The 26,257-nt window shown below is 42.3% G+C and overlaps 1 long non-coding RNA gene across 1 annotated transcript in view; it reads right to left on the reverse strand.

Annotated features, from left to right (window-relative positions):
- Nucleotides 1–601: 601 nt before the first annotated feature.
- The window catches only part of LOC122815865, a 677,402-nt gene continuing 651,746 nt past the window's right edge, over nt 602–26,257 (reverse strand). Inside the window, exon 3 of the long non-coding RNA XR_006367005.1 lies at nt 602–694. This is a non-coding gene — a long non-coding RNA (uncharacterized LOC122815865). The remainder of the gene's footprint in view (nt 695–26,257) is intronic.

Here is a 26,257-nt window from a genome sequence, read left to right on the forward strand (position 1 = left end):
TGTAATGCCTGTCTTCCACTTTCTCTGTGGTCCCTCAACGTTAAATGATGCAAAAGTCTCTAATAAGATGGATAATAAAAACTTGCTTTACAGATGAGTTCGCTACAAAACACATGTATAACAAAACTCGAGTCAGAACGCTTAAGCAACTCTATCAAAGGCCATGTTACACAAGTCAATGTTTACAAGCTTTTGTACACCACAGATTATGTCTTGTACACCTGGTTAAATCCTTCTGCAGTAGAGCATTCTGAAGTCTAGCCAACTGGACTGACAGTGCACAAGTATCTAACTAAATAACTATTTTTAGCTGTAAATGGCATTGTTGAATACCATAGTTAGAATGAATTTTCCTCAGTTTAATTATTTTCCTTCATTTCAAAATCAATAAGTCAATCATCAACAAACATATCTGAATTTTACATAACAGTTTTCTGATTGGCAACAGTAATACATCTGGAAAAATAAAACGCAAGCAACACAAGAGGTATGCATGTACTTGGCATATGTGCACGCGTGCACACACACACACATACCCCAATTGTTTGCTCACTTGCATATACAGCGTCTTACTGTTTTACATGCGTATACACTGTATTACCATTTCCTGTGTTCTGCAAGGCAAACATCTGGATGTCATGATGGCAGATGAGCAGTAATTTCCTTTTCCACAGTCCTCATCAAAGATGCACTCCTGTTGAGACAAAACAAACCCATACAAAAAGTTTAGTGATATTTTTAAGTATTTACAAAATGTGTTCTGCATTCAGATTAAAGCATTCAGCTGACAAATAAAACTCTCCAAGTTCACAATCAAAGCTAGTGTCATGGAGATAAGTGCATGCTGCCAAAGCAGACATCTCAGGACTGAGAAAGGTATCAAAGGTCAGCTGGGGAAAAAGGCTAAGAGCTAGGGAGACTATAACTGCTACATGACACTAGCAGGAAACTAGGGCCTAATGGTTTCACTACTACAGTAGATTGGTGGTAGTGCAACATGTCAGACCATGAGCATACAGGCCAACATATACATACCATTTTACCCAATTTATGCTATATCCTTGTAATCAGAATCCTTAGCTTGATCAGTGCAACCTATGATAAAAATATTCACCAGCTATTGTAGCTTTCCATCCCTAATGCTCCTTTCTTTCACATGTACAATTTCACAACTGTTGGGACTATGTTCTCCATGAATCTGGATGGCTTTCTCACAAAAGCTGTGTCAAAGCAGAGCTGGAAATGAGCAAAGATTGCAGTGGCCTTACTGCCTAGAAAACTTAGGGGATCACAGGTAATAAAGGGGAGAGTAAAGAAGAGGGGGCATTAGAAATATTCAAGAATAATGCTACAACAATCTTGAATCATTTTAGATACAGAACATTACTTACTTTAAAGGCATTGCTACTATTTTACTATAAATGCTGCTGGCAATATTTTTAAGCTTGTATTCAAAATAATCTCTCCTGCCAGCTTGGTACTGTCTTACTTAGTATCCTCACAGAAATTCAGATCCTTTTTCTACTGGAAACAAACACTAATTCATTAGCAATTTGTAAACTAGTTCATCATTAGGGATGTATACTAAGTAGATTCTATCTTATAAGCTTTCGTTTTACTTTATTCAAGATGCTTTGAATTTATACAAATAAACATTCACTTACAGACTGTTCACCACTTTTGCCTGTTTCAGCAGGTACACCTGTCAGCAGATGATGCAGACAGCAACAACAACACATCCTGTGGGAAGATCACAATCAAAGCTAGGACTCCACCCCAGCTCTATGGCACAGAGTCAAAGCCATGACATCACTCCCTAGGTGTTCAACAGCATGAGAAGCCCAGTGTGCCTATGCTGCAAGCTGAGTGCCACTTCTAGTCAACAGATTATGCTTTCTGATGTGAGTATGCACCTTCCAAAGGTGAGCATAGCTGAGCTTGCAGGGGAGTCCACAGGATCTGCAGAGTGTCCCGCTCCCTAAAACCTAGCCTTGCCTCGACAGGGGAAAAGAAAGGAACCAGTGGTCATTCACCTTGACGAAGGAATGACTGGATCAAATGGGTGCAGAAAGGGGACGCCATTATGAAGGTCTTGTGGATGGAAAACAATCTTTAGTACTCTGACATTTACTACCAAGTGCATCCAACTATGTTATAGGTCATACATTTTAACTTTTTTTTTTCTGGGTATGGCTCATTTCTACACAGCTCACATCTTGTATCTAGTGCAGTCCTAACAAAGACAATTACTTTAAGTTGATTTTTGTGCATTTTATAAGATATTTAAAGTACTGCTGCTACATTTTTAAATTATTTGTTGTACTTTTTGCTATTTATGACTGTAATGAGTACTCCTTTTCACTGACCTTGCTGCTGGTTTCTCTGCATTGTAGTCATTTTAAAAATGCATGTTTCTAGCTAATTTGCTTGTCCTGTCTGAATTTACTCTGCTCTAACTCTACTGTGATTTTAAATTAAGAAGGTCTGGGACTTCTTTTCTAATTGAAACAGGTGGTGGCCTAGTCTGTCTAAGCTGGGGATCACACTGGAAGACTAAGCGAGACTGCTCAATTGGTCAGAGAGCTACTTGCTTTGTGTAGTCAGTTTTCACTGCCTCTGTTTGCACAGTTCTTTGCACATTTCTCACAGCTCACAACTATTGTTTGTATCTAGTGCAATCCTAACAAAGATAAGTACTGATACTATTCTTCTAGTGAGAGTAGACGATGGCCTGGTCTTTCTGAGCTGGAGATCATACAGGAAGGCTTTAAATGTTTTTTAGTGCATATATAAATATGGTGAGTTTGTGCAGAGCTACTCATCATACAGCAGTGGTTAGCAGTGCCCTACATAGTAACAGACATCTAGAAAGTAAAATTTCCCTACAGAACTCTCTCAAACTGTACCCAGTAACTGTGACTGTAGAGAAACTACTTTATGCATTGAGAAACACTGAGCAACAAGTTTGTGCATTGATGAGCACTGCCTCTAATTTTGTATTATATTGCTGGGTCTAATCCCTAGACCCAAAAGCACCTTCAATTGCCCTGGTTTAACCTCTCATGTGCCACACCCTTGTAGCTCACCTAATAAAGGACCTGGCATCATGGATATGCACCCTTCCCAATATCTCCAGAGTCAGTTTAGTGGACATGGGTATCTTGAGACAATGCAGCAATTGTCTCATGTTCATGGACAACAAGCGCACTGAATAAAAATCAGGTTGTCAGAATCACATACTCTGCACCCACCTTATATAGAACACACCTCACATACAGACCAACTTATGCTGAGGCACTTAAATGTCACCTTCCCAAACCCAAAGACCTCCCACACACTCCATCTGCAAAAATTATCCTCGGGAAAAAACATTCAACAAAAGCAACACAACACTATACATACTGCCATATCCAGTGGAGCCTCAAATAAAGCACATAAGGCAAGTCAACACACCACTCAGGACTCTAGTCATTGAGGACTCAATTGTGTTAAATACAGTTGGGTAAAATCTTACCCTAATGGTAGATGTTTTTCTCTTCACCACTGCAGTATTCATTACAACAGAGATCTCCTGCTAAGGGTGACCTGACATCCGACCACTATACCAAAGCATTTATGTTGATTTAAGGTATGCCATAGGTCACACACATGCTCTTTGTGTAGCCCATGGCATAAAAGTGACATCCTGATGTATCATCCTCAGAACTGAGAGCCCCAGTAGGAACACCAGTCCAAGGAGCAGTGAGGTAATGAGCACATCCAGAAGAGAAATGGACCAGGGAGCAGAGAGAGGGGGGTGAATACTGCAACAGTGAAGAGAAGGACATCTACCATTATGGTAAGATTTTACAGAACTGTACCATGTTCTTCCATTTCACTGTTGCAGCATTCATTACAATAGGGAGAATGCCAAAACTTAGTAAGAAACTTCGGAGGAGGAAGGAAAAACAGAGCCCTCTAGGAAGCTGTGAAGGATGGCCCTAGCAAAACCAGCTCTAGGGATTCAATCCAACTTGTAGTGCTTGGTAAATGTGTCCACAGAAGTCCAGATAACTGCTTCAAGAATAGAGTTAGAATCCAAACCCTTGAAAAAAGCACCAGTAGACGCCACAACTCTAGTAGAATGAGCCTTAACAAAATAAGGAAGGCTATCATGAAAGGAACAAAAAAAAATGAAACAGCTTTTGAAATCCAAGAATAAAGAGTTTGCTTGGATACAGCTAAAGGAAAACAGCTGGTAAGATTTTCTAATAGACTTAGTCCTATCCAAATAAAATCAGAGTTGTCTATGCACACCCACCGTGTGCAACACACCTTCTCACTGGCAGATTGCTGAGAAGGGAAAAAAGTGGGCAAGTGAATAGACTGATTCAAAGACAACTCATTCACCACCATAGGCATAAAAGAAGGATTAGTATGCAAGGACACCCCTGTCCTTGTGAAAAAAACAAAACAAAACGAGGAGGACAAGCCATAAGGGCTTGAAGCTCAAACACCAGTCTGTTAGAAGGGCCAACAAAAAAAGTCTTCCAAGAGCAGTGTTGCAAGGAATCTGAAGCTGAAGAGCCTGAGTCAGTTTTTCCAAAACAAAATTAAGATCCCAGGAAGGAAGAACAGGTTTCCTGGGAGGCCTAATGTGAAGGACACCATTAAGGAATTATTTAGCTTCAAATCTAGAATGCAGATGGACAATACAGTTATGACTGCTGAATCCTACACAGATGCACTCTATAAGCACTTACACGAGTGCATGGATCATGCTATTCCAAACAGAACCAAGATGCTATCCTCCAAAAAAAAAGGAAGCCAATCTGGTGGTCCCTTGCCATAAACAAACTCTACAACAGAAGGAAGAAACTGTTGCAAAAGAGAGTAAAATCCCATGAGTGGAGGAGTTCCCTGGTCAGCCACAGTAAGAAGCTGAGATCCTTTTATAAGATCCTCCAAAGCTAGCTATGAAAACAAAATCACCACTGATTCTAGGGAAAACCACTAAGCATTTGACAGCTATGTCAAGAATCTCAATGGCAGCACCCAGATCTGCTCCGAATTACAGCACAACGGCATGAAAATTACAGAACCAACTGATATTTCCAACGTCCTGGCAGATGGCCTCAGTGCTAACTTTATCTCCCTCTCACCCCCTAAAGGGCCCATATCTATACAGGAAAAATGCAGAGTCCCCATAATCACAACTATGCAAGTAAAAGCTGCACTCTCTAAAGCCAAAAATACAGCATCCATGAGACCGGGACAACATCCCAGGTTGCATTTTACATGAACTTCAGAACTAACTGGCTCCCCACCTAAGCACCATGTTGAATCATAGTCTCACATGAGGCTTTGTGCCCACTGAATGGCGCACAGCAACAGTTATCCCACTCCACAAAGGGGGAGCCACCAATGACCCTGGGAATTATTGCCCTATTAGCATGATGAGCTTGGTCTGTAAGGCCATGGAACGTATCATCATGGAACTCAAAGACATTGGTAACCTCCAAACTATGAACCCCACCCAGTTCAGGATTGTGAAAGGCAGATCATGCCTTCTGAACCTAATTGACTTCTTTGAGGCAGTCACCAAAGGTGTAGACTAGGGTAAGGTGGTTCACACAGCCTATCTTGACCTCGCCAAGGCTTTCAACACTATCCCCCATTCTGGAATTATAGCTAAACTCACTAAACTAGGTATAAATCCTTATGTCACAAGATGGGTTGCCAATTGGCTCACTGACAGAACCCACACTGTAAAAGTTGCAGACTCCAAGTCTGACTACAAACCAGTGACAAGTGGAGTACCACAGGGTTCAGTCCTGGGACCTCTCCTGTTTGGTATTACTTCCCTGAGGTACAGGCTAACACAGAAGGCCTTTGGCTAACAAAGTTTGAAGATTACTGCAAACTAGGAGATATAGCTGGGCCCCCAAATGATGTGGACATCCAACAGAAGGGCCTCACTGAGACAAATATCTGGTGTTAGTGCCACGGCCTCAAGCTCAGTGCCAAAAAGTGCATTGCCATCCCCTTTGGTAAAAACTCTGTACCCATGAACTACCACCTAGGTGGCAGTCTACTTAAAGCCGAATGTGTGATAAGAGACCTGGTGGACAGTAGTCTCCTTTGAAAATCACATTGCCACAGTAGTCAGGAAATCCTTCTATGTGGCACACCTCATCACAAAAGGGTTCTCATCTAGGAAAAAAAAAAAAGAGGTCATTGCTCCCCTCTACTCGACACTCATTAGACCCATTATAGAGTACAACATCCCTTTTGGACAGTACCTCACAAGATATCTGCAGCAGCTGGAAAGGCCACAGAAGTACCTCACAAAGAGGATTACTGGCCTCAAACAGATGCCCTACACTAACTGTCTTAAAAAACTCCAGCTTTATTCCGTAGCATATCGTCTACTCCAAGATGATCTCTGCCTAACATATAAAGCTATGTCAAACCCAGAGCTGTTGGACATGCTACACTTAAAGAAATCCCAATCCCTCCAAGCTACACGCTCTAGGGACCTAAACCTGGTCACCACAATAAACAGAATATGCTGGAGGGATAGATTCCTGTCCCAGAGACTTCCCATACTCTGGAACAAGCTACCCATCTATGTCAAGCAAAGTTCCTCATTAGCACTCCAAGAAAAATCTTGATAAGTGGATGGGAAATAGGAAATACACCCCAGGGATCACTTCTGTGACTCTGCTCAACAGGGGCAAAGGAAAATAACTTTCTTGGGTGGCGTAAGCCAGGGACCCTTGTTGGCTAGGCTTACTTAGGCTCTTGGGCTGATAGCCAAGTACCTACCTATGAGCCTATCAAAGTGGATCCAGGTTATGAGAAAGACACCAAACATAAAACCTCTTCCTACTTATTTAAATGGATTTCCTAGTACTGGGTTTCCTGGCCTCCTGCAGAACCCTAAATACGTCCTCAGGAAAAAAGTGTCTATGTTGAATCAAAAGCCTGTCACCAACAGTGTTAGTTGAAGAGTAGAAAGGTGGGGGATGGATTAGCAATCCCTTGTCCTGTATGAGTAGGTCTACCCTGTGAGGACTCTTGTGAAGATTGCCCTTGGCAATGCAGAAGAGGGAACCAATGTTCTCTCAGCATCCTGTTGAACTTTGAACAGGACATTTGGAATAAGGGTAAGGGGAGGGACAGCATAAAGAAACATCCCCTTCCAAGACAAAGACAGAGCATCCACCTTCCAAACCAGAGGACCTGGGACTCTGGCACAAAATAGAGGAAGTTGACTGTTCAGAGGGAAGGCAAAAAGATCTATTTGAAGAGTACCCCACTTGAGGACAATGTCAAGAAATCTGTGAACCATCCAATTGTGGGATTGAGATAAGGACTTGCTCTGTGTGTTTGCCACAGTGTTTTGACCTGAGAGAATGTAAACTGCCTGAAGAGTCATTTGATACTGGATTGCAGGATCCCACACTAGGAGTACCAACCAGGAAAGACGATAAAGATCTTGTCTCCCCTGTTTGTTTACATACCACATCACTGTGGTACTGTCTGTAACTATCTTGAGAGGTCCTGGGGAGAAGAGGATGAAAAGCCTGAAATGCCATCAGAGGAGATCCCATCTCTTTGATACTGATGTGCTCTTTATGTTGAATAGGCGACCACACCTCCTGCACCTTTAGTGTGCCAATCACTGCTCCCCATCCCACTTCTGAACAGCTCCTGAGAAGGAAGACAGGGATGAAAAGGGAGCCCTGGATTTAGAGACAAAGTACAGTTTTGTACCTACCATAAATGTAGATGTTAGAGTGTATTCACTGCTGCAGTCATTACACTTGGGTTATCCTGCCGTCAGGCGGTCCCGCAGTCGGCCAGAGTTCCAAAGTCTTGGTCTGGTGTCGGTTGCTGTCGCTTCTTCCCCGACGTCAGTGCTCCAGGGGTATATAAGATGGAGCCAATGCCATTTTCTTCAGTTTTTCTTGCCGCAGATGTCAGGTGCCCCCAAATAGGTAGGCAATACATATTGCTAATAAAACATACATAAAAAATAAAAGCAATACCTTCAGTTACAAGCAAATACACCACATAGGTTGTATAGGGTAGAAAGGTATAGATAAGTCCCAGCTAAGAAAGTGGGGATGGAGGGAGGGTAACCTGGACTGCAGCAGTGAATACACTCAAACATCTACATTTATGGTAGGTACAAAACTGTACTATGTTCATCGTGTTTCACTGCTGCAGTCATTACACATGGGTTGAATCTCAAAGCTGAGGTTGGGTGGCTGGGTCTATAAAGGATTCGGGGTGGCTATGAGGCCCTGCAGCACTGCAGTGGCAAAGCCAGCTCTGGATTTAGAGTAAAGAGGCAAGTGGTAATGCTTGGTAAAGGTGTGCACTGAACTGAAAGTTGCAGCTTCCAAAATATCCTTGGTAGGTACTCCTCTATGGTAGGCAGTTGAAGTGGCTGTTGCCCTGGTGGAATGTGACCTAATGTTGCTAGGTACAGTTTTTCCATGCTGTGTGTAGCAGAAACGGATACAGTGCCCGATCCACTTTGAAATGGTCTGCTTTGAAATAGCCTTTCCCTGTGATCCTGCAGCATATGCTACAAACAATTGCTCAGTTTTCCTGAAAGCTTTTGTTTTGTCCAAGTAGAAGCGTAACTGCCTGTATATGTCCAATGAGTGCAGAAGCCTCTCCCCTTTGTTCTGGGGATTTGGATAAAATGTTAGCAAGTGAATAGTTTGGTTAAGAGCCACACTGGATACCACCTTTGGCATAAATGTAGGGTTTGTTCTTAAAGAAACCCTGTCCTGATGAAAGGTTCCACTGCCATTAGTGCCTGTAACTCTGAGACTCTCTGTGCTGAGGTTACTGCCAGAAGCAGAGCAGTTTTCCATGACACATTTTAATTCTGCTGAATTGGCTGGCTCAAAAGGAGGTAAAGTTAGTTTTTCCAAGACAAAGTTGAGGTCCCAAGTTGGTGCTCTCTGGGGCGGTCTTATGTTTTTAGCCCCTCTAAGGTACTGTTTTAATAATGGATGAGAGAAAATAGGAGGATCCGTGTTGTAATGAGCTGAGATGGCAGAGGCGTGGATCTTAATGGATGAAAAGGATAGGCCTTTGTCCAGCATCTCAGTTAAGTATTGTAATATCTGAGGAATATTTGGAACAAGAGTGTCAAAGCTTTGAGCCTGGTTCCAGGTGCAGAATCTCTTCCACTTTTCTGAATAGGATATTCTGGTGCTGGGCCTCCTGGTCTCCAAAATGACATCCATAACAGCTTTAGAGAGAGATGTTAGCTGCTTGGCTAAGTAATCTGCCATGCAGCCAGGTTTAAGGTTTTGAGCTGGCTGTTGAGGATCTGATTGTTTTGCTGAGTCAGAAGTTGAGGAATTTGAGGTAAAATCCATGCTGGGCCTTGAGCCAAGTTCTTTAAGATTGGGTACCAGTGCTGGCGTGGCCAGTCTGGGGCAATCAGAATCATTTTTGGCCTTTCTTGTCTGGCTTTTAGGAGTACCTTTGAAAGGAGAGGCAGTGGTGGGAAGGCATAAACATTTAGGGTTTTCCAGCTGAACGAGACAGCATCCACTTTCCATGCTTGTGTGTGGTAAGTCCTTCTGCAGAATTTCTGTAGTTGGCAGTTCAGAGGGAAGGCATAAAGGTCTACTTATGGGCACCCCCATTTTTGTGTTATCATGCTGAATACTTGTGGATTTAATTTCCACTCGTGAGGATCCATGATGGTTTCTGCTTAAGGTCTGCCAGAGTATTTTTCTTTCTTGGCAGGAATTGTGCTTGCAGATGAACTTGATAGGTCAAGTGCTGTGTTCCACAAAGTCATGGCTTGTCTGCAGAGGGGATAGGAATGAGTTCCCCTTTGCTTGTTTATGTACCACATAACTGTGGTGTTGTCCATCTTTAGTAATAGTTGTCCTGGATGCAGAAGGTCCTTGAAAGCTGTTTTTGATTGATGTGAAGATGCATTTGGTCTGCGGCCCACTTGCCCTGAATACATTTTCCTGCCATGTGTGCTCCCCAGGCATAATCCGAGGCATCTGTTGTTAGTGTCTGCCTGGCTGTGGGTAAAGTAAAAGACTGTCCCTTGTTGTGGTGACATGCCTGTGCCCACCATCGAAACTCCTGTTGTAGGCAGGGAATAAGTGGTATTACTGTTTCCAAACTGTGACAGTGTTGAGTACAAACACTTTTTAGGTACCATTGTAATTTCCTCAAATACAGTCTGGCATATGGTATTAGTAGTATGCAGGACGCCATGAACCCCAAGGCCTGCATAATTTTTCTTGCAGGGAGTTGGGTTTTTGTTGCCATCAATTGAAAGTACTGAGTCAGTTGTCTTTGCTTGTCTGGCATGAGATAAGCCATCTGGGCAGTTGTATTTAAGCTGGCACCCAGGAATATTATCTCTTGTGAGGGCACTAGTTGTGACTTCTTTTTGTATACTGTGTACCTCAGGCAGATTAGCAATCTTTTTACAAACACCAGATGCTTTAGAAGACTGTCCTTGCTCTCTGCTTGAATAAGACAGTCGTCCAAGTAGGGATATATTTGGATTCCTTTTTATCTGCAAAATGCAATTACTGGTGCCAGGTATTTTGTGAAGACCCTGGGCGCAGTAGATAAGCCAAAGGGCAGTACAGAGAATTGGTAAAGCATTGTGCCAGCTATGAATCTGAGGTATCTTCTGCAATTTTGTCTGACTGGAACATGCAGGTATGCCTCTTTGAGGTCCAAAGTAGCAAGCCAAACCTTCTTGCCCAGCATGGGAAGAAGTTGCTGTAGTGTCAACATTATGAATTTCGGAACATCCAGGTAAGTATTTAGAGTAGATAGGTCCAGCATGGGACTCCACGCTTTGTCCTTTCTGGGGACCAAGAAAAGTCTTGAGTAAAATCCTTGTCCTTGTTGTGGCATTTTTTGAATAGCTCTCATGTCCATGAGGGCTGTAATTTGTTTTTGTGCCTCTGCCCATTGATTTTGTGGCAGGTCTGGCATTCCTTTTGGCCTAGGTAGAGTGTGAAAGTGGAACATGTAACCTCGAGACACAATATTCAGAATCCATTTGTCTTGGGTGATTATATGCCAATTTTGTGAAAAAAGTGCTAGTTTTCCCCATAAGGGGCGGCCAAAAGTTAAGTGCATGGCATTTGAAGGGGGAAGTCATTGGGACCGTTTCCTATAATGTTGTGACTTGTCTTCTCCTCCTTTTGGGGTTGAAGCACCCCACTGTTGTGGTCTGTAAGAGCCTTGGGGCTGAGATCTGCCTCTTGGGTGTCTGTATCTGCCTCTTTGTGATCTGTCCGACACTGGAAAGGACCAATTTTTTAGAAGGCCAATTTCTGCTAAAGCGAGGTGGCTGTACCTATAAGAAATCCTTCACTGTTTGCATAGATTTTGCCTTATCCTCCATTTTCTTTAATTCCTCTTCTGCCTTAACACCAAACAAGATATCCTGCTGTAAAGGAGCATCCAATAATTTTGCCTTAACATGATCAGGTAAACCTTGTTATTTTAACTAACATGCCTTCGAATCACAGATCCTGTAACTGCGGCTCTACAAGAAGCCTCTAATGAATCGAAACCACATTGCAGATTATGTTTTCCCACTTGTTCAGCTGCATGCAATAAATCCTGCATTTCCTTATAGTCAGGACCTTCTGAACTTTGTAAACATTTTCTGTTTTAACAGAGACATTAAATATTGTTGGTATTTAAGCATGTGGAACTGGCAATTTAAAGCCCTTACTGCTAAAGTTGCAGAAGTGTAAACTTTCTTCCCCCATCTATCTAATGCTCTAGAATCCCTGTCAGAGGGAACTGGATTTTTAGCAGTGGAAGCCTTTACCCCCTTTGGGACTCTGGGAAATAACTTCTGGGTCAGCAGCAGGGATTTTATAAAGCAATTTGTGAGAGTCAGGGACTCTGTAGTACCTATCTGGCTTGACTGGTGCTGGGGGCAAAGAATCAGGGGTTAAACTGGATTCAGAGAACACATCATCCACAATATCTAACACAGGTGGAAGGGGCCTGTGCTGAGGCAATAAAAGAAAATCTCTGAGCCTTTTCTTGGATTCTACATAATCCTGGCTCTCCCAATGGAAATGTTCCCTCATGGTATGTAAAGTTTCCCCAAAAGAGTAATCCTCAGGAAGAGAGGCTGAAGGGATTGATTCTTCAGCATCAGAGTCCTCATAGGGGGGGTAAAGAGTATCCCTGGTCTGAAGAGGAATCAGAAGAAATGAAAACCTGGTCAGAGGAATCATAGTCTGTATCCTGCCTAGGCCTTTTATCAGGAGGGGGATGGGAATCCCTGATCAGACTAATTTGGTCTTCGGCCATTTTGAGCATCTGTTTTTTAGGCATGGAGGCCTGTCCAGGTGAATGCTGTACTTGTTTCTTTGTCTTTAATGGAGTTTTAGACATAGTTGTTGTTTTGATGGTAAGCTGTGAAGGTCTGAAAACACCCTCAGAAGCCGATGCCTGCTCAGCAGCTCCGGACCCATCTGAGGGGTTAATTTCTGTATGCCCAATACCTTGAGTTTCCAGAGGCCTAGAAATCTCCACGTGGGAGTTGGAGGCAGCCTGTGGCTCTGAGGTAGCGGGTGTCAGGGGCTGCAAAAGCACCTCACTGAGAACCGGCGACTGGCCTAGGAGAGGCTTCATCATCGCTTTTGGACCTCGGATGCCTGTCCTTATCTTTTTCTTTGTGTTTTTTGTGCATTCCGGTCGTCGGTTGTTCCGACGGCATGGTATAATTGCACCTTCAGCCAAAATAATGCCGAGCAAAAGCAAACAGACGTTTAATAGTGCACTTGTTAAATCTAGCACAAAACCGACAACTAGTGACATCGTGGTCTGGGCCTAGGCATGGAATACAGTAAGAATGAAAATCCTTATGCGGTATTTGCTTCCCACAAGAAATGCAATTATTAACTTTTACTGACATCGGTCTGAGATGAGAAAAAGTTTCCCCAACGGGGTACTTAGCTTTATTAAAGACTTTGGTTCTGAAATTCTAATTCAAAAATCTCAGGAGTCGGGTGACTGGCACTTGCGAACTGCTTTTGCTTCGGGCACCGCGTGGCAAGAAAGACTGAAGAAAATGGTGTTGGCTGCATCTTGTATACCCCTGGCGCACTGACGTCAGGGAAGAAGCGACAGCAGCTGACGCCGGACCAAGACTTTGGAACTCTGGCCGACTGTGGGACCGCCTGACAGCAGGATAACCCAAGTGTAATGACTGCAGCAGTGAAACACGATGAACATCTGCTGGATCCACCAGTGAAGTTTCTTCTTGAGATAAGGTGGAAGAGGAACTACAAATTCTAGGGGATGCACATGTTGAAGCCAAACTGATTCAGAAACCATTGAAACGTTCTCATTTGCAGTTTGACTAGATAAAGCATAAGGATGGTACATGCCATGAGCCCCAGGGTTCTCAGGAATTTCCTGGCTGTTATAGAGGATACAGGAAGAGTCTGAAAGAAGGAAATGAATGTTAAGGGCTTGGGAAGAGGCAGGGATGCCAACATAGGCACAGTCTGTATCCAACACCACAGAAAAACATGGTCCTGAGAAGGAGTCAGAAAAGACTTTTTGAAATATATTGCGAGCCTCAGGGTTTGCAGAAGAGAAATGGCAAAGTGAAGATTTTGCAACAGGATCACTAGAGATGATGCCTGAAAAAGAAGTTAATCTAAGTAAGGAAATACTTTGATCCTCTGAATCCTGCAAAAAAGCAATCACAGGAGCGAGACATTCGGTGAATAACTTTGGGACAGTAGAAAGGCCAAAAGATAAATGGGAGAGCTAAAAATGCCAGGAAGCAACAGAGAAATGTACAAATATCCTAAAAAGTTGATGGATCTGGATATGAAGGAACATTCAAAAGGAGGGCACCTCCAGAAAGAGTTTAAATAAGAGAGATCTCAAATTGGTCTCCAAGTACCCTCTTTTCTGGGTACTAGAAACATCCTGGAGTAAACCCCCTCCCACTTTGGGATACAAGCACCTTTAGAATAGTACCCAGAGTCAAAAAGTCCTGAAGCACTTCTGAAAAGGAGAGTTGTGCCTGATGGGGCTGAAGAATACCCATAAAAGCGGGAAGGGATTTCCAAACCATGAAATACCCCTGGCAAATAATGGACAGGATGCAGGAGTCCTGAGTAATCTGTAGCCAAACAGGGAGGGGGGGCAGGGACAGAGAGCAAGTGAGCAAGACGGGTGAATAGAAAGAGGAAAGTACCTGGGAAGAATAGGATAGTCAGACAGCACCTGATTTATTTGGAAAAGGAGATTTTTGAGGCCCAGATGTCTGAGCAGCCTTAGCAGGAGGAGCCCACTTGACACACTTTTTACCCTTAGGAGGAGGGCGAGATTGCCTGCGAACAAAGGCTGTCTTACTGGAGTAGTTTCTGTGAAACTTAGGCACAGGAGAAATGTACATTTAAGTTCCTGTAAAGCCTTGCCTCATCCTGAAGAGATTTAAACACAGCAGTTGCAGCTTCACCAAACAAGTATTATCAAGAGGGGCATCCATCAACTTGGCCTTAAAATCATCAAACAAAGGTTGAAGCTTAAGCCAAGAATACCTCCTCATCACGGACCCAAAAGGAGAAGCCCTAGGAGAAGCATCCGATGCATCAAAACTACACTTGATAGAATGACAAACCACCTGGGAGTATGTCTCTTACAGAGAAGGAGCAGAAATGTTACCCTCAATGTCTGAAAGATCAGAAATAACCTGACATGCCTGGAATTAGAGGGACCAACAAATATCTGGACATATGGATCTGTTAATTAACAGCCCTAAAAGCCATGGTAGCTATCATTATCAGAGGGCAGTAACTTGGGAGAAGGAAGCCATTGAGAGGGATTGTCAGAAGCTACAGACACCACCGTGGGGTCAGCAGAAGAACACTAGTACAAAAATTTACAGTCCTCAGGCACCCCATAGAATCTATCAAGTTTCTTGGGAACATGGGACTGAGTCTGGAGCCTTAGAAGCATTGGAAAATGCATCTAACAAGGCAGCCAAAACAGAAGGAACATCAGAAGGTTTAGGAGAATCTATATGAAGCAACTCACAATATATTTTATACATCTCAAATACCCAAGCACAATCTCCTTTAAAGAACTCCATCATCCTGGATACTATGACCCCAAAGTAAATCTCTTCAAAGGGATTACCAGGACTGGCAGATTGCTCTTCCTCTGATCCATAGTTCAAAGGAGAGAGAATCAAAGAGTAAGCAAAGGATTCCTCATTCAAATCCAGCTCCTCCTCAAAGGAATCCTGTTCCTTGGGTCTTTTAAGGGGAGTAGAGGACCAAGGGAGGGCTGGAACAAAAACTCCCTGAGAAGGTTTCAATGTCATCAAAGCACTAAAGTCCTGAGTGAAGGCCTGCCATTCAACTCTGGGGATCCTTAACACCAGGAGAAATATATTTAATATTTTGCTTTTTCTTCAATGGGACGTCCGCCTTATAAAATTTTGAAGGCTCTGACCCAGGACAACATTCAATAGTAGTAGTAGGGATGACTTCTCTAACTGATATTTGAGGAACATCCATAGGCCCCCTCAGAGATAATCAGCTGTGGTTTCCCCGAACATCTAAAATGGACATCTGCAATACCTCCTTGGAGGTGCTAGAAATTGGATCCCCGCTGGCATCCAACCGAGTCGCGGCAGAGGAATCCAATGATAAATCTGGGCAAAACTTTGGGCATTCACTCGCCTCAGGAGAGAAGTCTAGTGGAGGATGAAGAGCAGAAGATTCCAGCATAGGCTCTTTGGCTTTCTTCTTCACTGATGGCTATCTCTTGGAGCAGGAAATTACCTTGAAAGCCAGCGTCTTAAACTTCTTGCAAAAGACCGGATGGAGGGAGAGTGCCAAAGAAGAAAGTCTATTACAAAGGCCTGACAGGCGGAACAGGACGTATGGTCATGCAAGGCATCAAGGCAAAACAGATATTCTTTCTGGTGGTCTTTATGGGGAATCTGTCTCCCACACTGGCATTTACCCTTCTTAGATGAAAACAATAAAAGAAAGATAAGTTAAAAAAAAACACCCAACGAGGCATTTATCTGCAATGGCTTGGTGAACTAGCAATGGAAAGGGCATTCAGACCAACAAACAAGTGATGGCATTCAGATTGGTGACAAAGAAGGTCTGACGATAGTACACCTCGACGTCACCTTTATGCCTTATGCTACGCAAGGAGCATGTGTGTGATATATGACGTACCTTAAATAAACCTAAAGGCTTTAGCATACTGGCCAGAAATTGGGTTGCCCTTGGCAGGGGATCGCTATTATAAAGAATACTGCAACAGTGAAATGGAAGGACATCTACTGATTCCCCACTCATCAGGCTGCACAAAGACAAAATAATGGTCTGCTGCTTATCAGAAGCCATGCTCCCCCAAGTGGCACATGGACACACAAGTCATTGCGCCACAGGTACCAGTACGACTCAGTTATTGTCTATGTAGGTGTAAATGATCTTAGATGTAGCTCCCTATGTTACAAGAAGAGACATTAGGGAGTTCTCAGTATTTGTCTAGCACTGGGCAGCATTCTACATTTATTAAGAATGATGTCACAAAAACAAAAGATGATCGATATTAATAACTGTCTTAGTTTCAGGTGTCATTTTAAGGGGATACAATATTTGTCAGCATGGGAGGATATGGTTAAACCACATCGATATGCCAAGGATGGTCTACACCTATCCCCTCCTCTAGGCTTTCAAATACTGGCTAAAATATATCTATTCCTGTAGAGTCTTTGTTAGGAAATTAACCTTCCAACATAGCAAAATCAATCCATGGGAATCTAAAGGTGTTAGTGCTCATTACCAAGAGTTTAAAGAAGAAACTCCACTCCATCCAAGCTCTCCTCCCCCTGGAGAATCCAGACATCTGTGCGGTTATTGGAGATGTGGTTTACAGCCACACAGTGTACCCCAGTAGTGCAAGGCTTCAGTGCCTTCCACATATTTAAAGCAAGAACTGCACAGACTGGGACTAATAGTAGAGGAGTCTCAATCTACATTAACAAGTATACCTCTAGTTTGGTTAAACAGTATGACAAGCTAGAGTTCCTCCATGTACAGTTTACCATAGATAAAGTCTCATACCATATTCTAGTAAGTTATACATGACTGGTCCCAGGAAACCCACAGCCTCAATGGGCCTCGACAATATCCCAGGATGACCCCTAAATAGCACGAAATATGACCAATCTGGCCAACTGAGTCACTATTCAACTACAGCCTCTGCCACGTAAATGGGGGCTACAACAGTCATCTCTTTGCACAAAGGTGGACCATCAACAGACCCCGCGAACTACTGACCAGTTAGTCTGACTAGTCTCTTATGGAAAGCCATGGAAAGAATCATCATGGAAATGATTAACAGTGACCTAATAATCTAGCTGACCACCATCTAAAACAAAAAAAAGCTTCCCATCCATACAATTGTGCTATGCTACGTCATCACTCTTAATGGTATACTACTACTAGTGTCCTTGCAGTCTTATCAACATAGAAGCATGAACATTTCTCACAATTAGCAAAATAAACCACTAACTTCGAACTGCATCTACATCTTTTTCTAGCTTTATAACATTTTCTAAATGTAAGGACTGTGCATTCACCCCTATTCATCATAAATCCACAACATGTAAACATACCACAAGCAAATGCCCATACCTTTTTTAAGCTGAAAATACCCTCTTATCTTGCCTCTCAAATATATTTTTTAAACTTTTCTTTTCTTTATCAGAAGCTTGAGCTTTCACCCACTACTTCCCACAATAATAAGTTGGACTTAAAAAAAATCCAATTATCCGATACAAAGTTTCTAATATTGGTATTAACAACAGAATAATCCATAATCATATTAAGATTTGTGTCTCTTCATGAATTAAAGGACATCTTGAGCCACTTCACAATCTGAATAGTCAATTCTCATATATTTTAAAATATTTTCTAAATCATCACTAAATGCATTTTAACAGCATCTTCTAATCACATATTCTGTAAATCCATGCTGTTTAAAAGTCTTTACGATCCTCAATTAGCCATGATGTTATGATCAACTTTTAATAAAGTTTGTTTAAACCATCCCGGATGCTCTCTAGTAAAGTATAAAAAACACTTTTACTGGAAAGTGGTTTTCTATAAATACAACTACGAATTTTATTTTCTTCCTTTTATATTCTTAAATCCAACCACCGTATAGTATCTCTGTTAGAATTCAAAGTTTGATAAACACAAATAATGAAAACAATATTCATAGAAGTCCACTAAACTCCTTGTGGTGTCTCCTCTCTGGGCCAGTAATCAGGGAGCCTGAATCTTCACCACTGACACTGGACAGGGACATTCACTTGTAATAGAAATGGATACACTCAGTATTTCCAGATGCAGACCTCTCTGCATCAAGCACAGTTTCCATTAAGAGCATGCAGGGAGCACAGTCAGCCCGGTGTCTGAATTTCTTTATATTTGTCTCAATCCAGAACCCCAGTAAGGCTCCCCACTAATACAACTATAGGGTTAAGCCCTCAGCCAACTGTAAGCCAAGTCTTCTAGTACCCTCTCTATGAAACTAGTGTTTTGTGTCCCTGATACACACACACCTGGGAAAGGCTGGCACAGATTTACTAGCTGTGCCCCCTTTTGCCAAGACTATAAGGTAGTTATCACTGCCACCAGACACTATAAAGCCAACTACCCATGGATCTTGCAAGGGTACCCAATTATACTGAATGAAATTGATATTAACACAAATAGTAATGTCGACCAAACAGCCAGGCTTCAGGAGTGGACGCTGTGTCACCAGCAGATACAAGTATTCTCAAAGGTTAAAATATTCTTTAAAGGACCAACCACAATGAAAAGTTTAAAATTTAAATATATTTAATAATAAACAATAAAAAATCAAATACAAAATATCTATTTACACTAAACAGAATTTCAGTCACAGGAAATATTAAAAACAACACACCTGGAAAAATTCACACAGTTACAGAAAAACAATACTTAACTATTCTCACTATAATTCCCTTGACTGATCTAGAGAATTACTGTTCCTACTTACTTAATAGAGCAAGGTATGATGAAGTAGGTGAGGGATCCTTCTATGTCAGGTTTCAAGAAACGCACTGCCCTGAGACTTCTGTTTTACCCAATATTAAAACATTATTTCTGTACAGAATGATATCTCACATACACATCTGGTCAAGACGTCTGCAACCCCCATTACGAGAAACTGCCAGGATTTAGCACCTACATGTCAATAATACACACACAAGAGCATTGATAAGTTCTGGTGCAACTTCTGGAAATCATAAAACAATTAGAAACTTCTACTCCTCTTACAGAGACTAACAAAAATATTTCTTAGTGTCATTGCATTTTTGGCTTCATTCAAAACTGTGAGATAACATCTTTACAGCCTAGGCCCAGTAATTCAATTTCTTACTATTAATTTCTTACTATTTTCCAAAGTTAGCTGAAGCTGAGCTTAACCTCTTCTCTTCCAGAATCCTCTGTTAACATATACATATTTAGTTTGGTTACAAGGCAGTCAGGACCCACTGTTGGTACATTTTTAACACAAGCAACTTTACAAATCCATTTGCAACTCAAGCATCTGTAAAGGTCAGTTTGATATTGAAATAACATAATTCTTTACTAAATTCCAGCTAACTGTGCAGGCATATGTTACACATCCCTGCCCTACTTCTCCTGGCATAGCTGACAATATCTTACACTCTCACACTCCTCACCACCTTCACAAACAAAAAACAAATCTACATATACACTGTAAAAACTCACTGATAAAAAAAAATGTGGTTGATATACATTTTCCTTTTGCACTGCCATACGCAGAAACACTAATTACTACTGCAGTATTCCTTACTATAGAGAGGGCTTGCTGAAGGTAGCTATACATCTGGCCAATACACTAAAGCCTGGACCCTTCCATGTGCCATACTTCAGAATTATGTCCTACATTCAAAGTGTAAGATACATAAGTGATGCAGAAGAGCAAAATCCTTAAAGCTGAATTATTAAGAAAGAACATGAGCAAAAAAAGATGACTAAAGGAGCGCAGTACATGTACAGCTGGAAAAAAAAAAAGCAAAGAAAATAAGTCCACTCAGCCAGAGGGAAAAAAGAAAACTGGTAGAAATAAGGGTGATGGAATATTGCAACAGTGATAAGTAGGACATCTACTGTTAGGGTAAGCTGTTACACTACTGTACTTAGTCACTGCCACAGTAATCCTGATTATAGGGAGATGAAGAACAGTTGTGTAAAATCTTACCATAACAGTAGATGTCCTTTTCATTGTTGCATTATTCTTTACTAAAGGGATCCCTGCCAAGGGTAGCCATATGACTGGCCAGTATACCAAAGCCAAGTCATGCATCACATGTATGCTCACGGCATAGGGCATAAAGGTGATGTATATATCTCAGAAGTGAAAAACCCCAGGAGAAGCAACAGTCCAATGAGAAAAGGGGAAATGTGCATCCAGAATGAAAAAGGAGGGGTAGAGAAAAGGTGGAGGAGGGAGGAAGCAAATACTTTAATAATGAAGAGAAGGACATCTACTGTTTTGGTTAAGATTTTAAACAACTGTGCTATGTCCTTCTGTATCCCTTTTACAGCATTCTTTACTAAAGGGAGATTTCAAAAGCTCAAGAAGTAACCTGGGAGGAGGAAGGCTCAGAACATCCCTTAAGAAAACTATGCAGGATAGTCCTGGCAAAGACAGCTCTTACCCTGAAAACAAAATCTAATTTGTAATGTTTAGTAAAAACATGGACAGAGGTCCAAGTAGCAGCTTCAAGGATAGAATTGGTATCAAAGCATTTGAAAAAAATATCAGAAGAAGCCTTAGCCCTGGTAGAATGAGCCTTTACAAAAGCAAATAGGCTTTTCATATGAAAGAGGTAACAAAAAGAAATGGCCTTAGAGATCCATGAAGAAATAGTTTAAGGAACAGCCAAACCTAGAGATCTAGGATAAAATGCAACAAAAGTTGTTCAGGATTGCAAATAGCCTTAGTTTTATCCAGATAACATCTGAGCTGTTTATGCAAATCAAGGGTATGAAGAACCTTCTTATTAGGAGACTACTGACAAAGGAAAAAAAGTAGGCAGATTAACAGACTGATTAAAAGACAATTCATTAACTATCTTGGGCATAAAAATAATCAGTAGAGAGAGACACCCGGTCCATATGAAAAAAATAGAAAAGGAGGAATAGCCATAAGGGCCAGAAGCTCAGACACCATCATAGCTGAAAGTAAGGGCCAACAGAAGAATATTTTTTCCATGTGCAATGTTGCAAGGAAGCTGAAGTTGCAGGCTCAAAAGGAACCAGAGTTAATTTTTCAAGAACAAAAGTAAGGTCCCAGGGAGGAATAGGCTTTCTGGGAGGCCTCATATGAAGGATGCCTTTAAGAAATTGTTAAGACTTCAAATCTAGAGGTCAAAGGCAGACAAGCAGAAATAGCTGACATATGAGCTTTAACTGAAGAGCAACTCATCTCAGCATGGAGCAATTCACACAAATGAGAGAAAGAAAAGTTGTGTAAAATCTTACCATAACTATAGATGTCCTTCTCTTCCACGTTGCAGTATTCTCACATATGGGTTTACTCTTGCTACCCGAATGTCTGGCCAGTATACAAAAGATTTCAGTCCCTGTATGGTGTGTGGCATGTCTGACATGGCTAGCAAAATGTGGGCCATAAAAGTGATGTCTGCATGCACTAGCCCTCAGAAATGTAAACCCCAGTTTGAACCAGTCGTAGCAAAGGTAATGTCAGCCCTTTGCCATCCAGAAAGGGAAATACTACATAGCAAGAGGGGTAATTGGGTGGGAAGGAATACTGCAACATGGAAGAGAAGGCCATCTATGGTTATGGTAAGATTTTACGCAGCCTTTCTATGTCATTCTATTCACATGTTGCAGTATTCATCAAGTATGGGCGAGTGCCAAAGCCCACTGTGAAGAAGGGGGAGGTGGCCTAGTAGAGTTCTCCAGGAATCCATGGATGAATAGTCCTAGCAAACCCAGCTCTGGCCCTTGAAATGTGGTCTAACTTGCAGCAATTGGTGAAAGTGTGCACTGAACACCAAGTGGCTGCTTCAGGTATGGTGGAGGTATTCAAACCCCTGAAGAAGGCCCCTGAGGAGGCTATTGTCTTGGTGGAGTATGCTTTGACAGTACCTTGCAGGGATTTCCCATGGTGTTTGTAGCAAAAGGTGATAGCTTTGGAAATCCATGTTGAGATAGTTTGTTTAGTTACTGCCTTCCCTAGGGTCCTGGGGTGGAAGAAGACAAACAGTTGCTCACCTTGTCTGATGGAGTTGGTTTTGTGCAGATATCCGAGTTGTCTGTGCATGTCCAGGGAATGGAGTACTCTCTCACTGTCTCCCTGTGGATTAGGAAAGAAGGTTGGTAGGTAGATTCCTTGATTTAAGGAAAGGTCATTCAACACCTTGGGCATGAATGAGGAGTTAGGTCTAAGAGTAACCCTGTCAGTGTGGAATACTAAGAAGGGTGGAATAGCCATGAGGGCTTGTAACTCTGACACTCTCCTGGCTGAGGTCAAGGTCATGAGGAGGACAGTCTTCTATGTGCAGTGTTTTAGGGAAGCTTTATCTGCTGGCTCAAACGGAGGGAGTGTGAGCTTTTCTAAAATGTAGTTGAGGTCCCATGGGATGGGGGGTTCCTGGGTGGTCTGAGGTGAAAGACCCCTTTAAGGAATAACTTAGCTGATAGTCTGGAAGCTGGGGGGCATCCAGAGGCAGGAATGCTAAAATGGCAGACAAGTGGGCTTTAATGGATAACAAGGCCAACCCTGTCTGCAGTAGTTCACACAGGTAAGACAGCACCGGAGGGGTCTCGCCTTCCAGCAGGTCCAACTGCCTTTTGAGACACCATATTGAAAATCTCTTCCACTTTGATAGGTACGATTTCCTTGTATTTGGTTTCCTGGCCTCCTGCAGGACAGTGAGCACATTCTCATTGTAAGGGCATCTAAAACGGATCAGAATCCTATCACCCAGAGGGTGAGGTGCAGACATGGACTCTGTGGGTGTAGTTGGGATCCCTTGTACTGTGTGAGAAGGTTCACTCTTGGGGGGGGGGGTAACTTATGGTGACTGCCCTTGGACAGCTGTAAGAAGAGGGGCAATCAATGCTGTCTTGCCCAATAGGGAGTCACTAGTAAGATTTGTGGTCCATCCTGATGGATCTTCAGCAGGACTTTCTGAACAATTCGGAAGGGGGGAATGCATACAGAAACATCCCCTTCCAGGAGATTGAGAAGGCATCTGTTGCCATAGCCTGATGATGTGGAAGTCTGGTGCAGGACAGAAGTTGCCTGTTGATGGATGAGGCAAACAGGTCTATTTGAGGTGTACCCCACCGGTGGACCAGGTCCAGGAAGACGTCCCTGTGACGCATCTATCCATGATGGTTTGTCATGGATCTGCTGAGGGAGTCTGCCTGAGAATTCTATTGTGAAGGAATGTAAACTGCCTGCAACGTCACTCCCTGTGAGGTGGCCATTCATTTCCCACACCAGAAAAGCCAGTCTGCAAAGCAAATAAGATTTGGCCCCCCCCCCCCGCGTGTTGAGATACCACAGCACTGTGGTATTGTCTGTAAAGATTTTTAGTAGTCCTTGTTGTAGGTTCGTTTGGAAGGCTTGCAGGGCCCTCATCTCTTGGATATTGATGTGTTCTTTCCTGTGTGGTGCTGGCCACACTCCTTGCACTCTCAGGTGCCCCAGAGTTACTCCCCAGCCCAAGTCTGAGGTATCTGTATACATGACCTGTTTGGGTTGAGCTGGTTGAAGGAGAAGACCTGGACTGAGGATCCCCTGCTTCAATCACTACTGGACTTCTTGTTTTAGGCAGGGCAGGAGAGGTACCATGTACTAGAGGGGGTGGGAGTGTTGGGTCCAAACTGACCTGAGGTACCCTTGCAATTTCCTCATATGGAGTCTTACTATTGGTAGCATGGGGATAGTGGCTGCCATATAACCCAGGAGCCTGAGGTATTGCCTTGCGGTTAACTCTGTGGTCATGAGGACCAGACGTAGGTGTTGTGTCACGCTTTCCACTTTTTTTGGAAGGGGGGGTAGGCTTTCATAATGTCATTCCAAATCCTGCACCCCAAAAAGATGATGTCTTGAGCAGGTTCCAGATGGGATTTTGGGAAGTTGATTTAAAATCCCAGGGACTGTAGGAGAGTAATGGCAACTTGTAAATTTTGCCAGAGGGCCTGTTTGCAGTCTGCCTGAATGAGCAAGTCATCCAAGTAAAGGAATATTTGGATTCCTTTTGTCTTGCAGAAAGCAATAACTGGAGCCAGACATTTGGTGAAGACTCTGGGTGCAGTGGAAAGCCCAAAGAGCAAGGCAGATAATTGAAGGGGAGAGGAACCCACAGAGAACCTCAAATATTTCCTGAAACTGGGCCTTATAGGGATGTGAAGGTAGGCATCCTCGATATCCAAGGTGGCCATGAACCCTTGGGGGAGGGAGGAGAGTTGGTAAGGTCAACATCCTGAAGGTTGGGACCTGAAGGAAGAGGTTGAGTAGTGGAGAGGTCCAGAACTGGCCTCCAGTGACCATCTTTAATTGGAACCAGGAAAATCCTGAAGTAAAAGCCTCTTCCTTTTGCAGACAGTGGGGCTGTTTAAATGGTGCCCTGACCCATCAGGTTGTCTAACACTGGCTGCAATATGGGGGGAGCTGTTCTTTTGGTGGCTATGGGATACCTCTTTTCTTTGGAGGCATGAGCCAGGTCATAAAATACCCATTCTCTATTATAGAAAGGACCCATTAGTCTGAGGTAATAAGTGTCCACATTTGGAGACAGTGAGAGAGAGAGGTGCTCCAAGAGAGACAGAGAGAGAGGAGGTGGTGTTTTTAAGTTTGTCAGGTAGTCAGACACTAACCTGCCCTGTCTTGAAAGGGTGTCCTCTGGCTAGAAGCGGTGGGGGCTCTGGTAGGAGTTGGTTATTTTCTGGAAGTTTTCCTACAGTAGGCCTTGTGGAAGCAGCAGGGCAAGAGTGCTTTCTAATAAATTGTGTTTTTGGTGGGTAATTACCCTGGAAGTTTGGAATAGGAGAAGCCAGCAAATGTTTTAAATCCTACATCGCCTTCCCCTTTTGCCATAACGACTTAAATAAGTTAGCCACTTTTGTTCCAAAGAGTGCTGTCTAAAGGGGCATCAACCAACATGGCTCTAAAGTCATCTGGTAGAGGTTGTAGGCATAGCCAGGAGTACCTTTTCAAAGCAGATGCTGATGATATGGCAGAGGCCTCAGCAGCATCAGAACTGCACTTTAGAGTGTGTGTCTGGTAACTTGAGAAGTGAGAGCAACTAGGGAGGACAGTGAAACTTTGGCAGCGGAATTTGGGGAGTCTGACAATTCCTTGGAGATCTTCTCCAAAAGGGATAAGGCATACTTAGGCGTGTGTCTCTGGTAATTAGCAGCTCTGAAAAAGTCAGAGTAGCAGAAGTATATATTTTCTTAAACAAAAAAACACCAAGCACTGCTGTAGCTGCCAATTTTCTTTCTTTATTCAATACATCCTAGTACCTCGGCCTCACAGGCCTTCAATGGAACAGCTTCATACAGTCCAAGTAGCTTTTTATATTCCATCTCAGCACTAATTATTCTTAGTTTAATTAAATAATTTAATCAATAAATCAATTAAAAATGTAATGCTTTCCTTTAAACATTGTGCAGCTTAGAGATGTGCTCCCACATACACACATTTACACAAATTTCATAATTATATTAAATACATTAACCCAACACAGAGTGAATTTTCCAAATAACATTTTATAAAAATATATAACTCACTTCTATTACTTAATACATACTCACATTTTCTCATATATCCCAATAAATTGCACAATTAAACACACAAAAATACTTTTCAACCTACCCCCAAGATTTGATTATATTTATCCATAACAAACATTTATTTTATTAAATATAAACTTTTTTAATTTTTTTATTTTTGGTCCTTGCTTTATTACACTTATTTATTCTTGATGTTAAATTAATCAACTAGTTTTCATCCAAAGTTTAATTCCTTTTTTAACCTAAACCAAATACATTTCTTCTGAAAAAAGCTGAACAAAATCCATTGCATTTAGCATCTAAATGCCGCAATCAATATCCAGATTGACACACCTAGGATATAAAGT

This window comes from Protopterus annectens, chromosome 11.part0, assembly GCF_019279795.1.
Source record: "Protopterus annectens isolate FY-2018-M chromosome 11.part0, PAN1.0, whole genome shotgun sequence".
Lineage (NCBI taxonomy): Eukaryota > Metazoa > Chordata > Ceratodontiformes > Protopteridae > Protopterus > Protopterus annectens.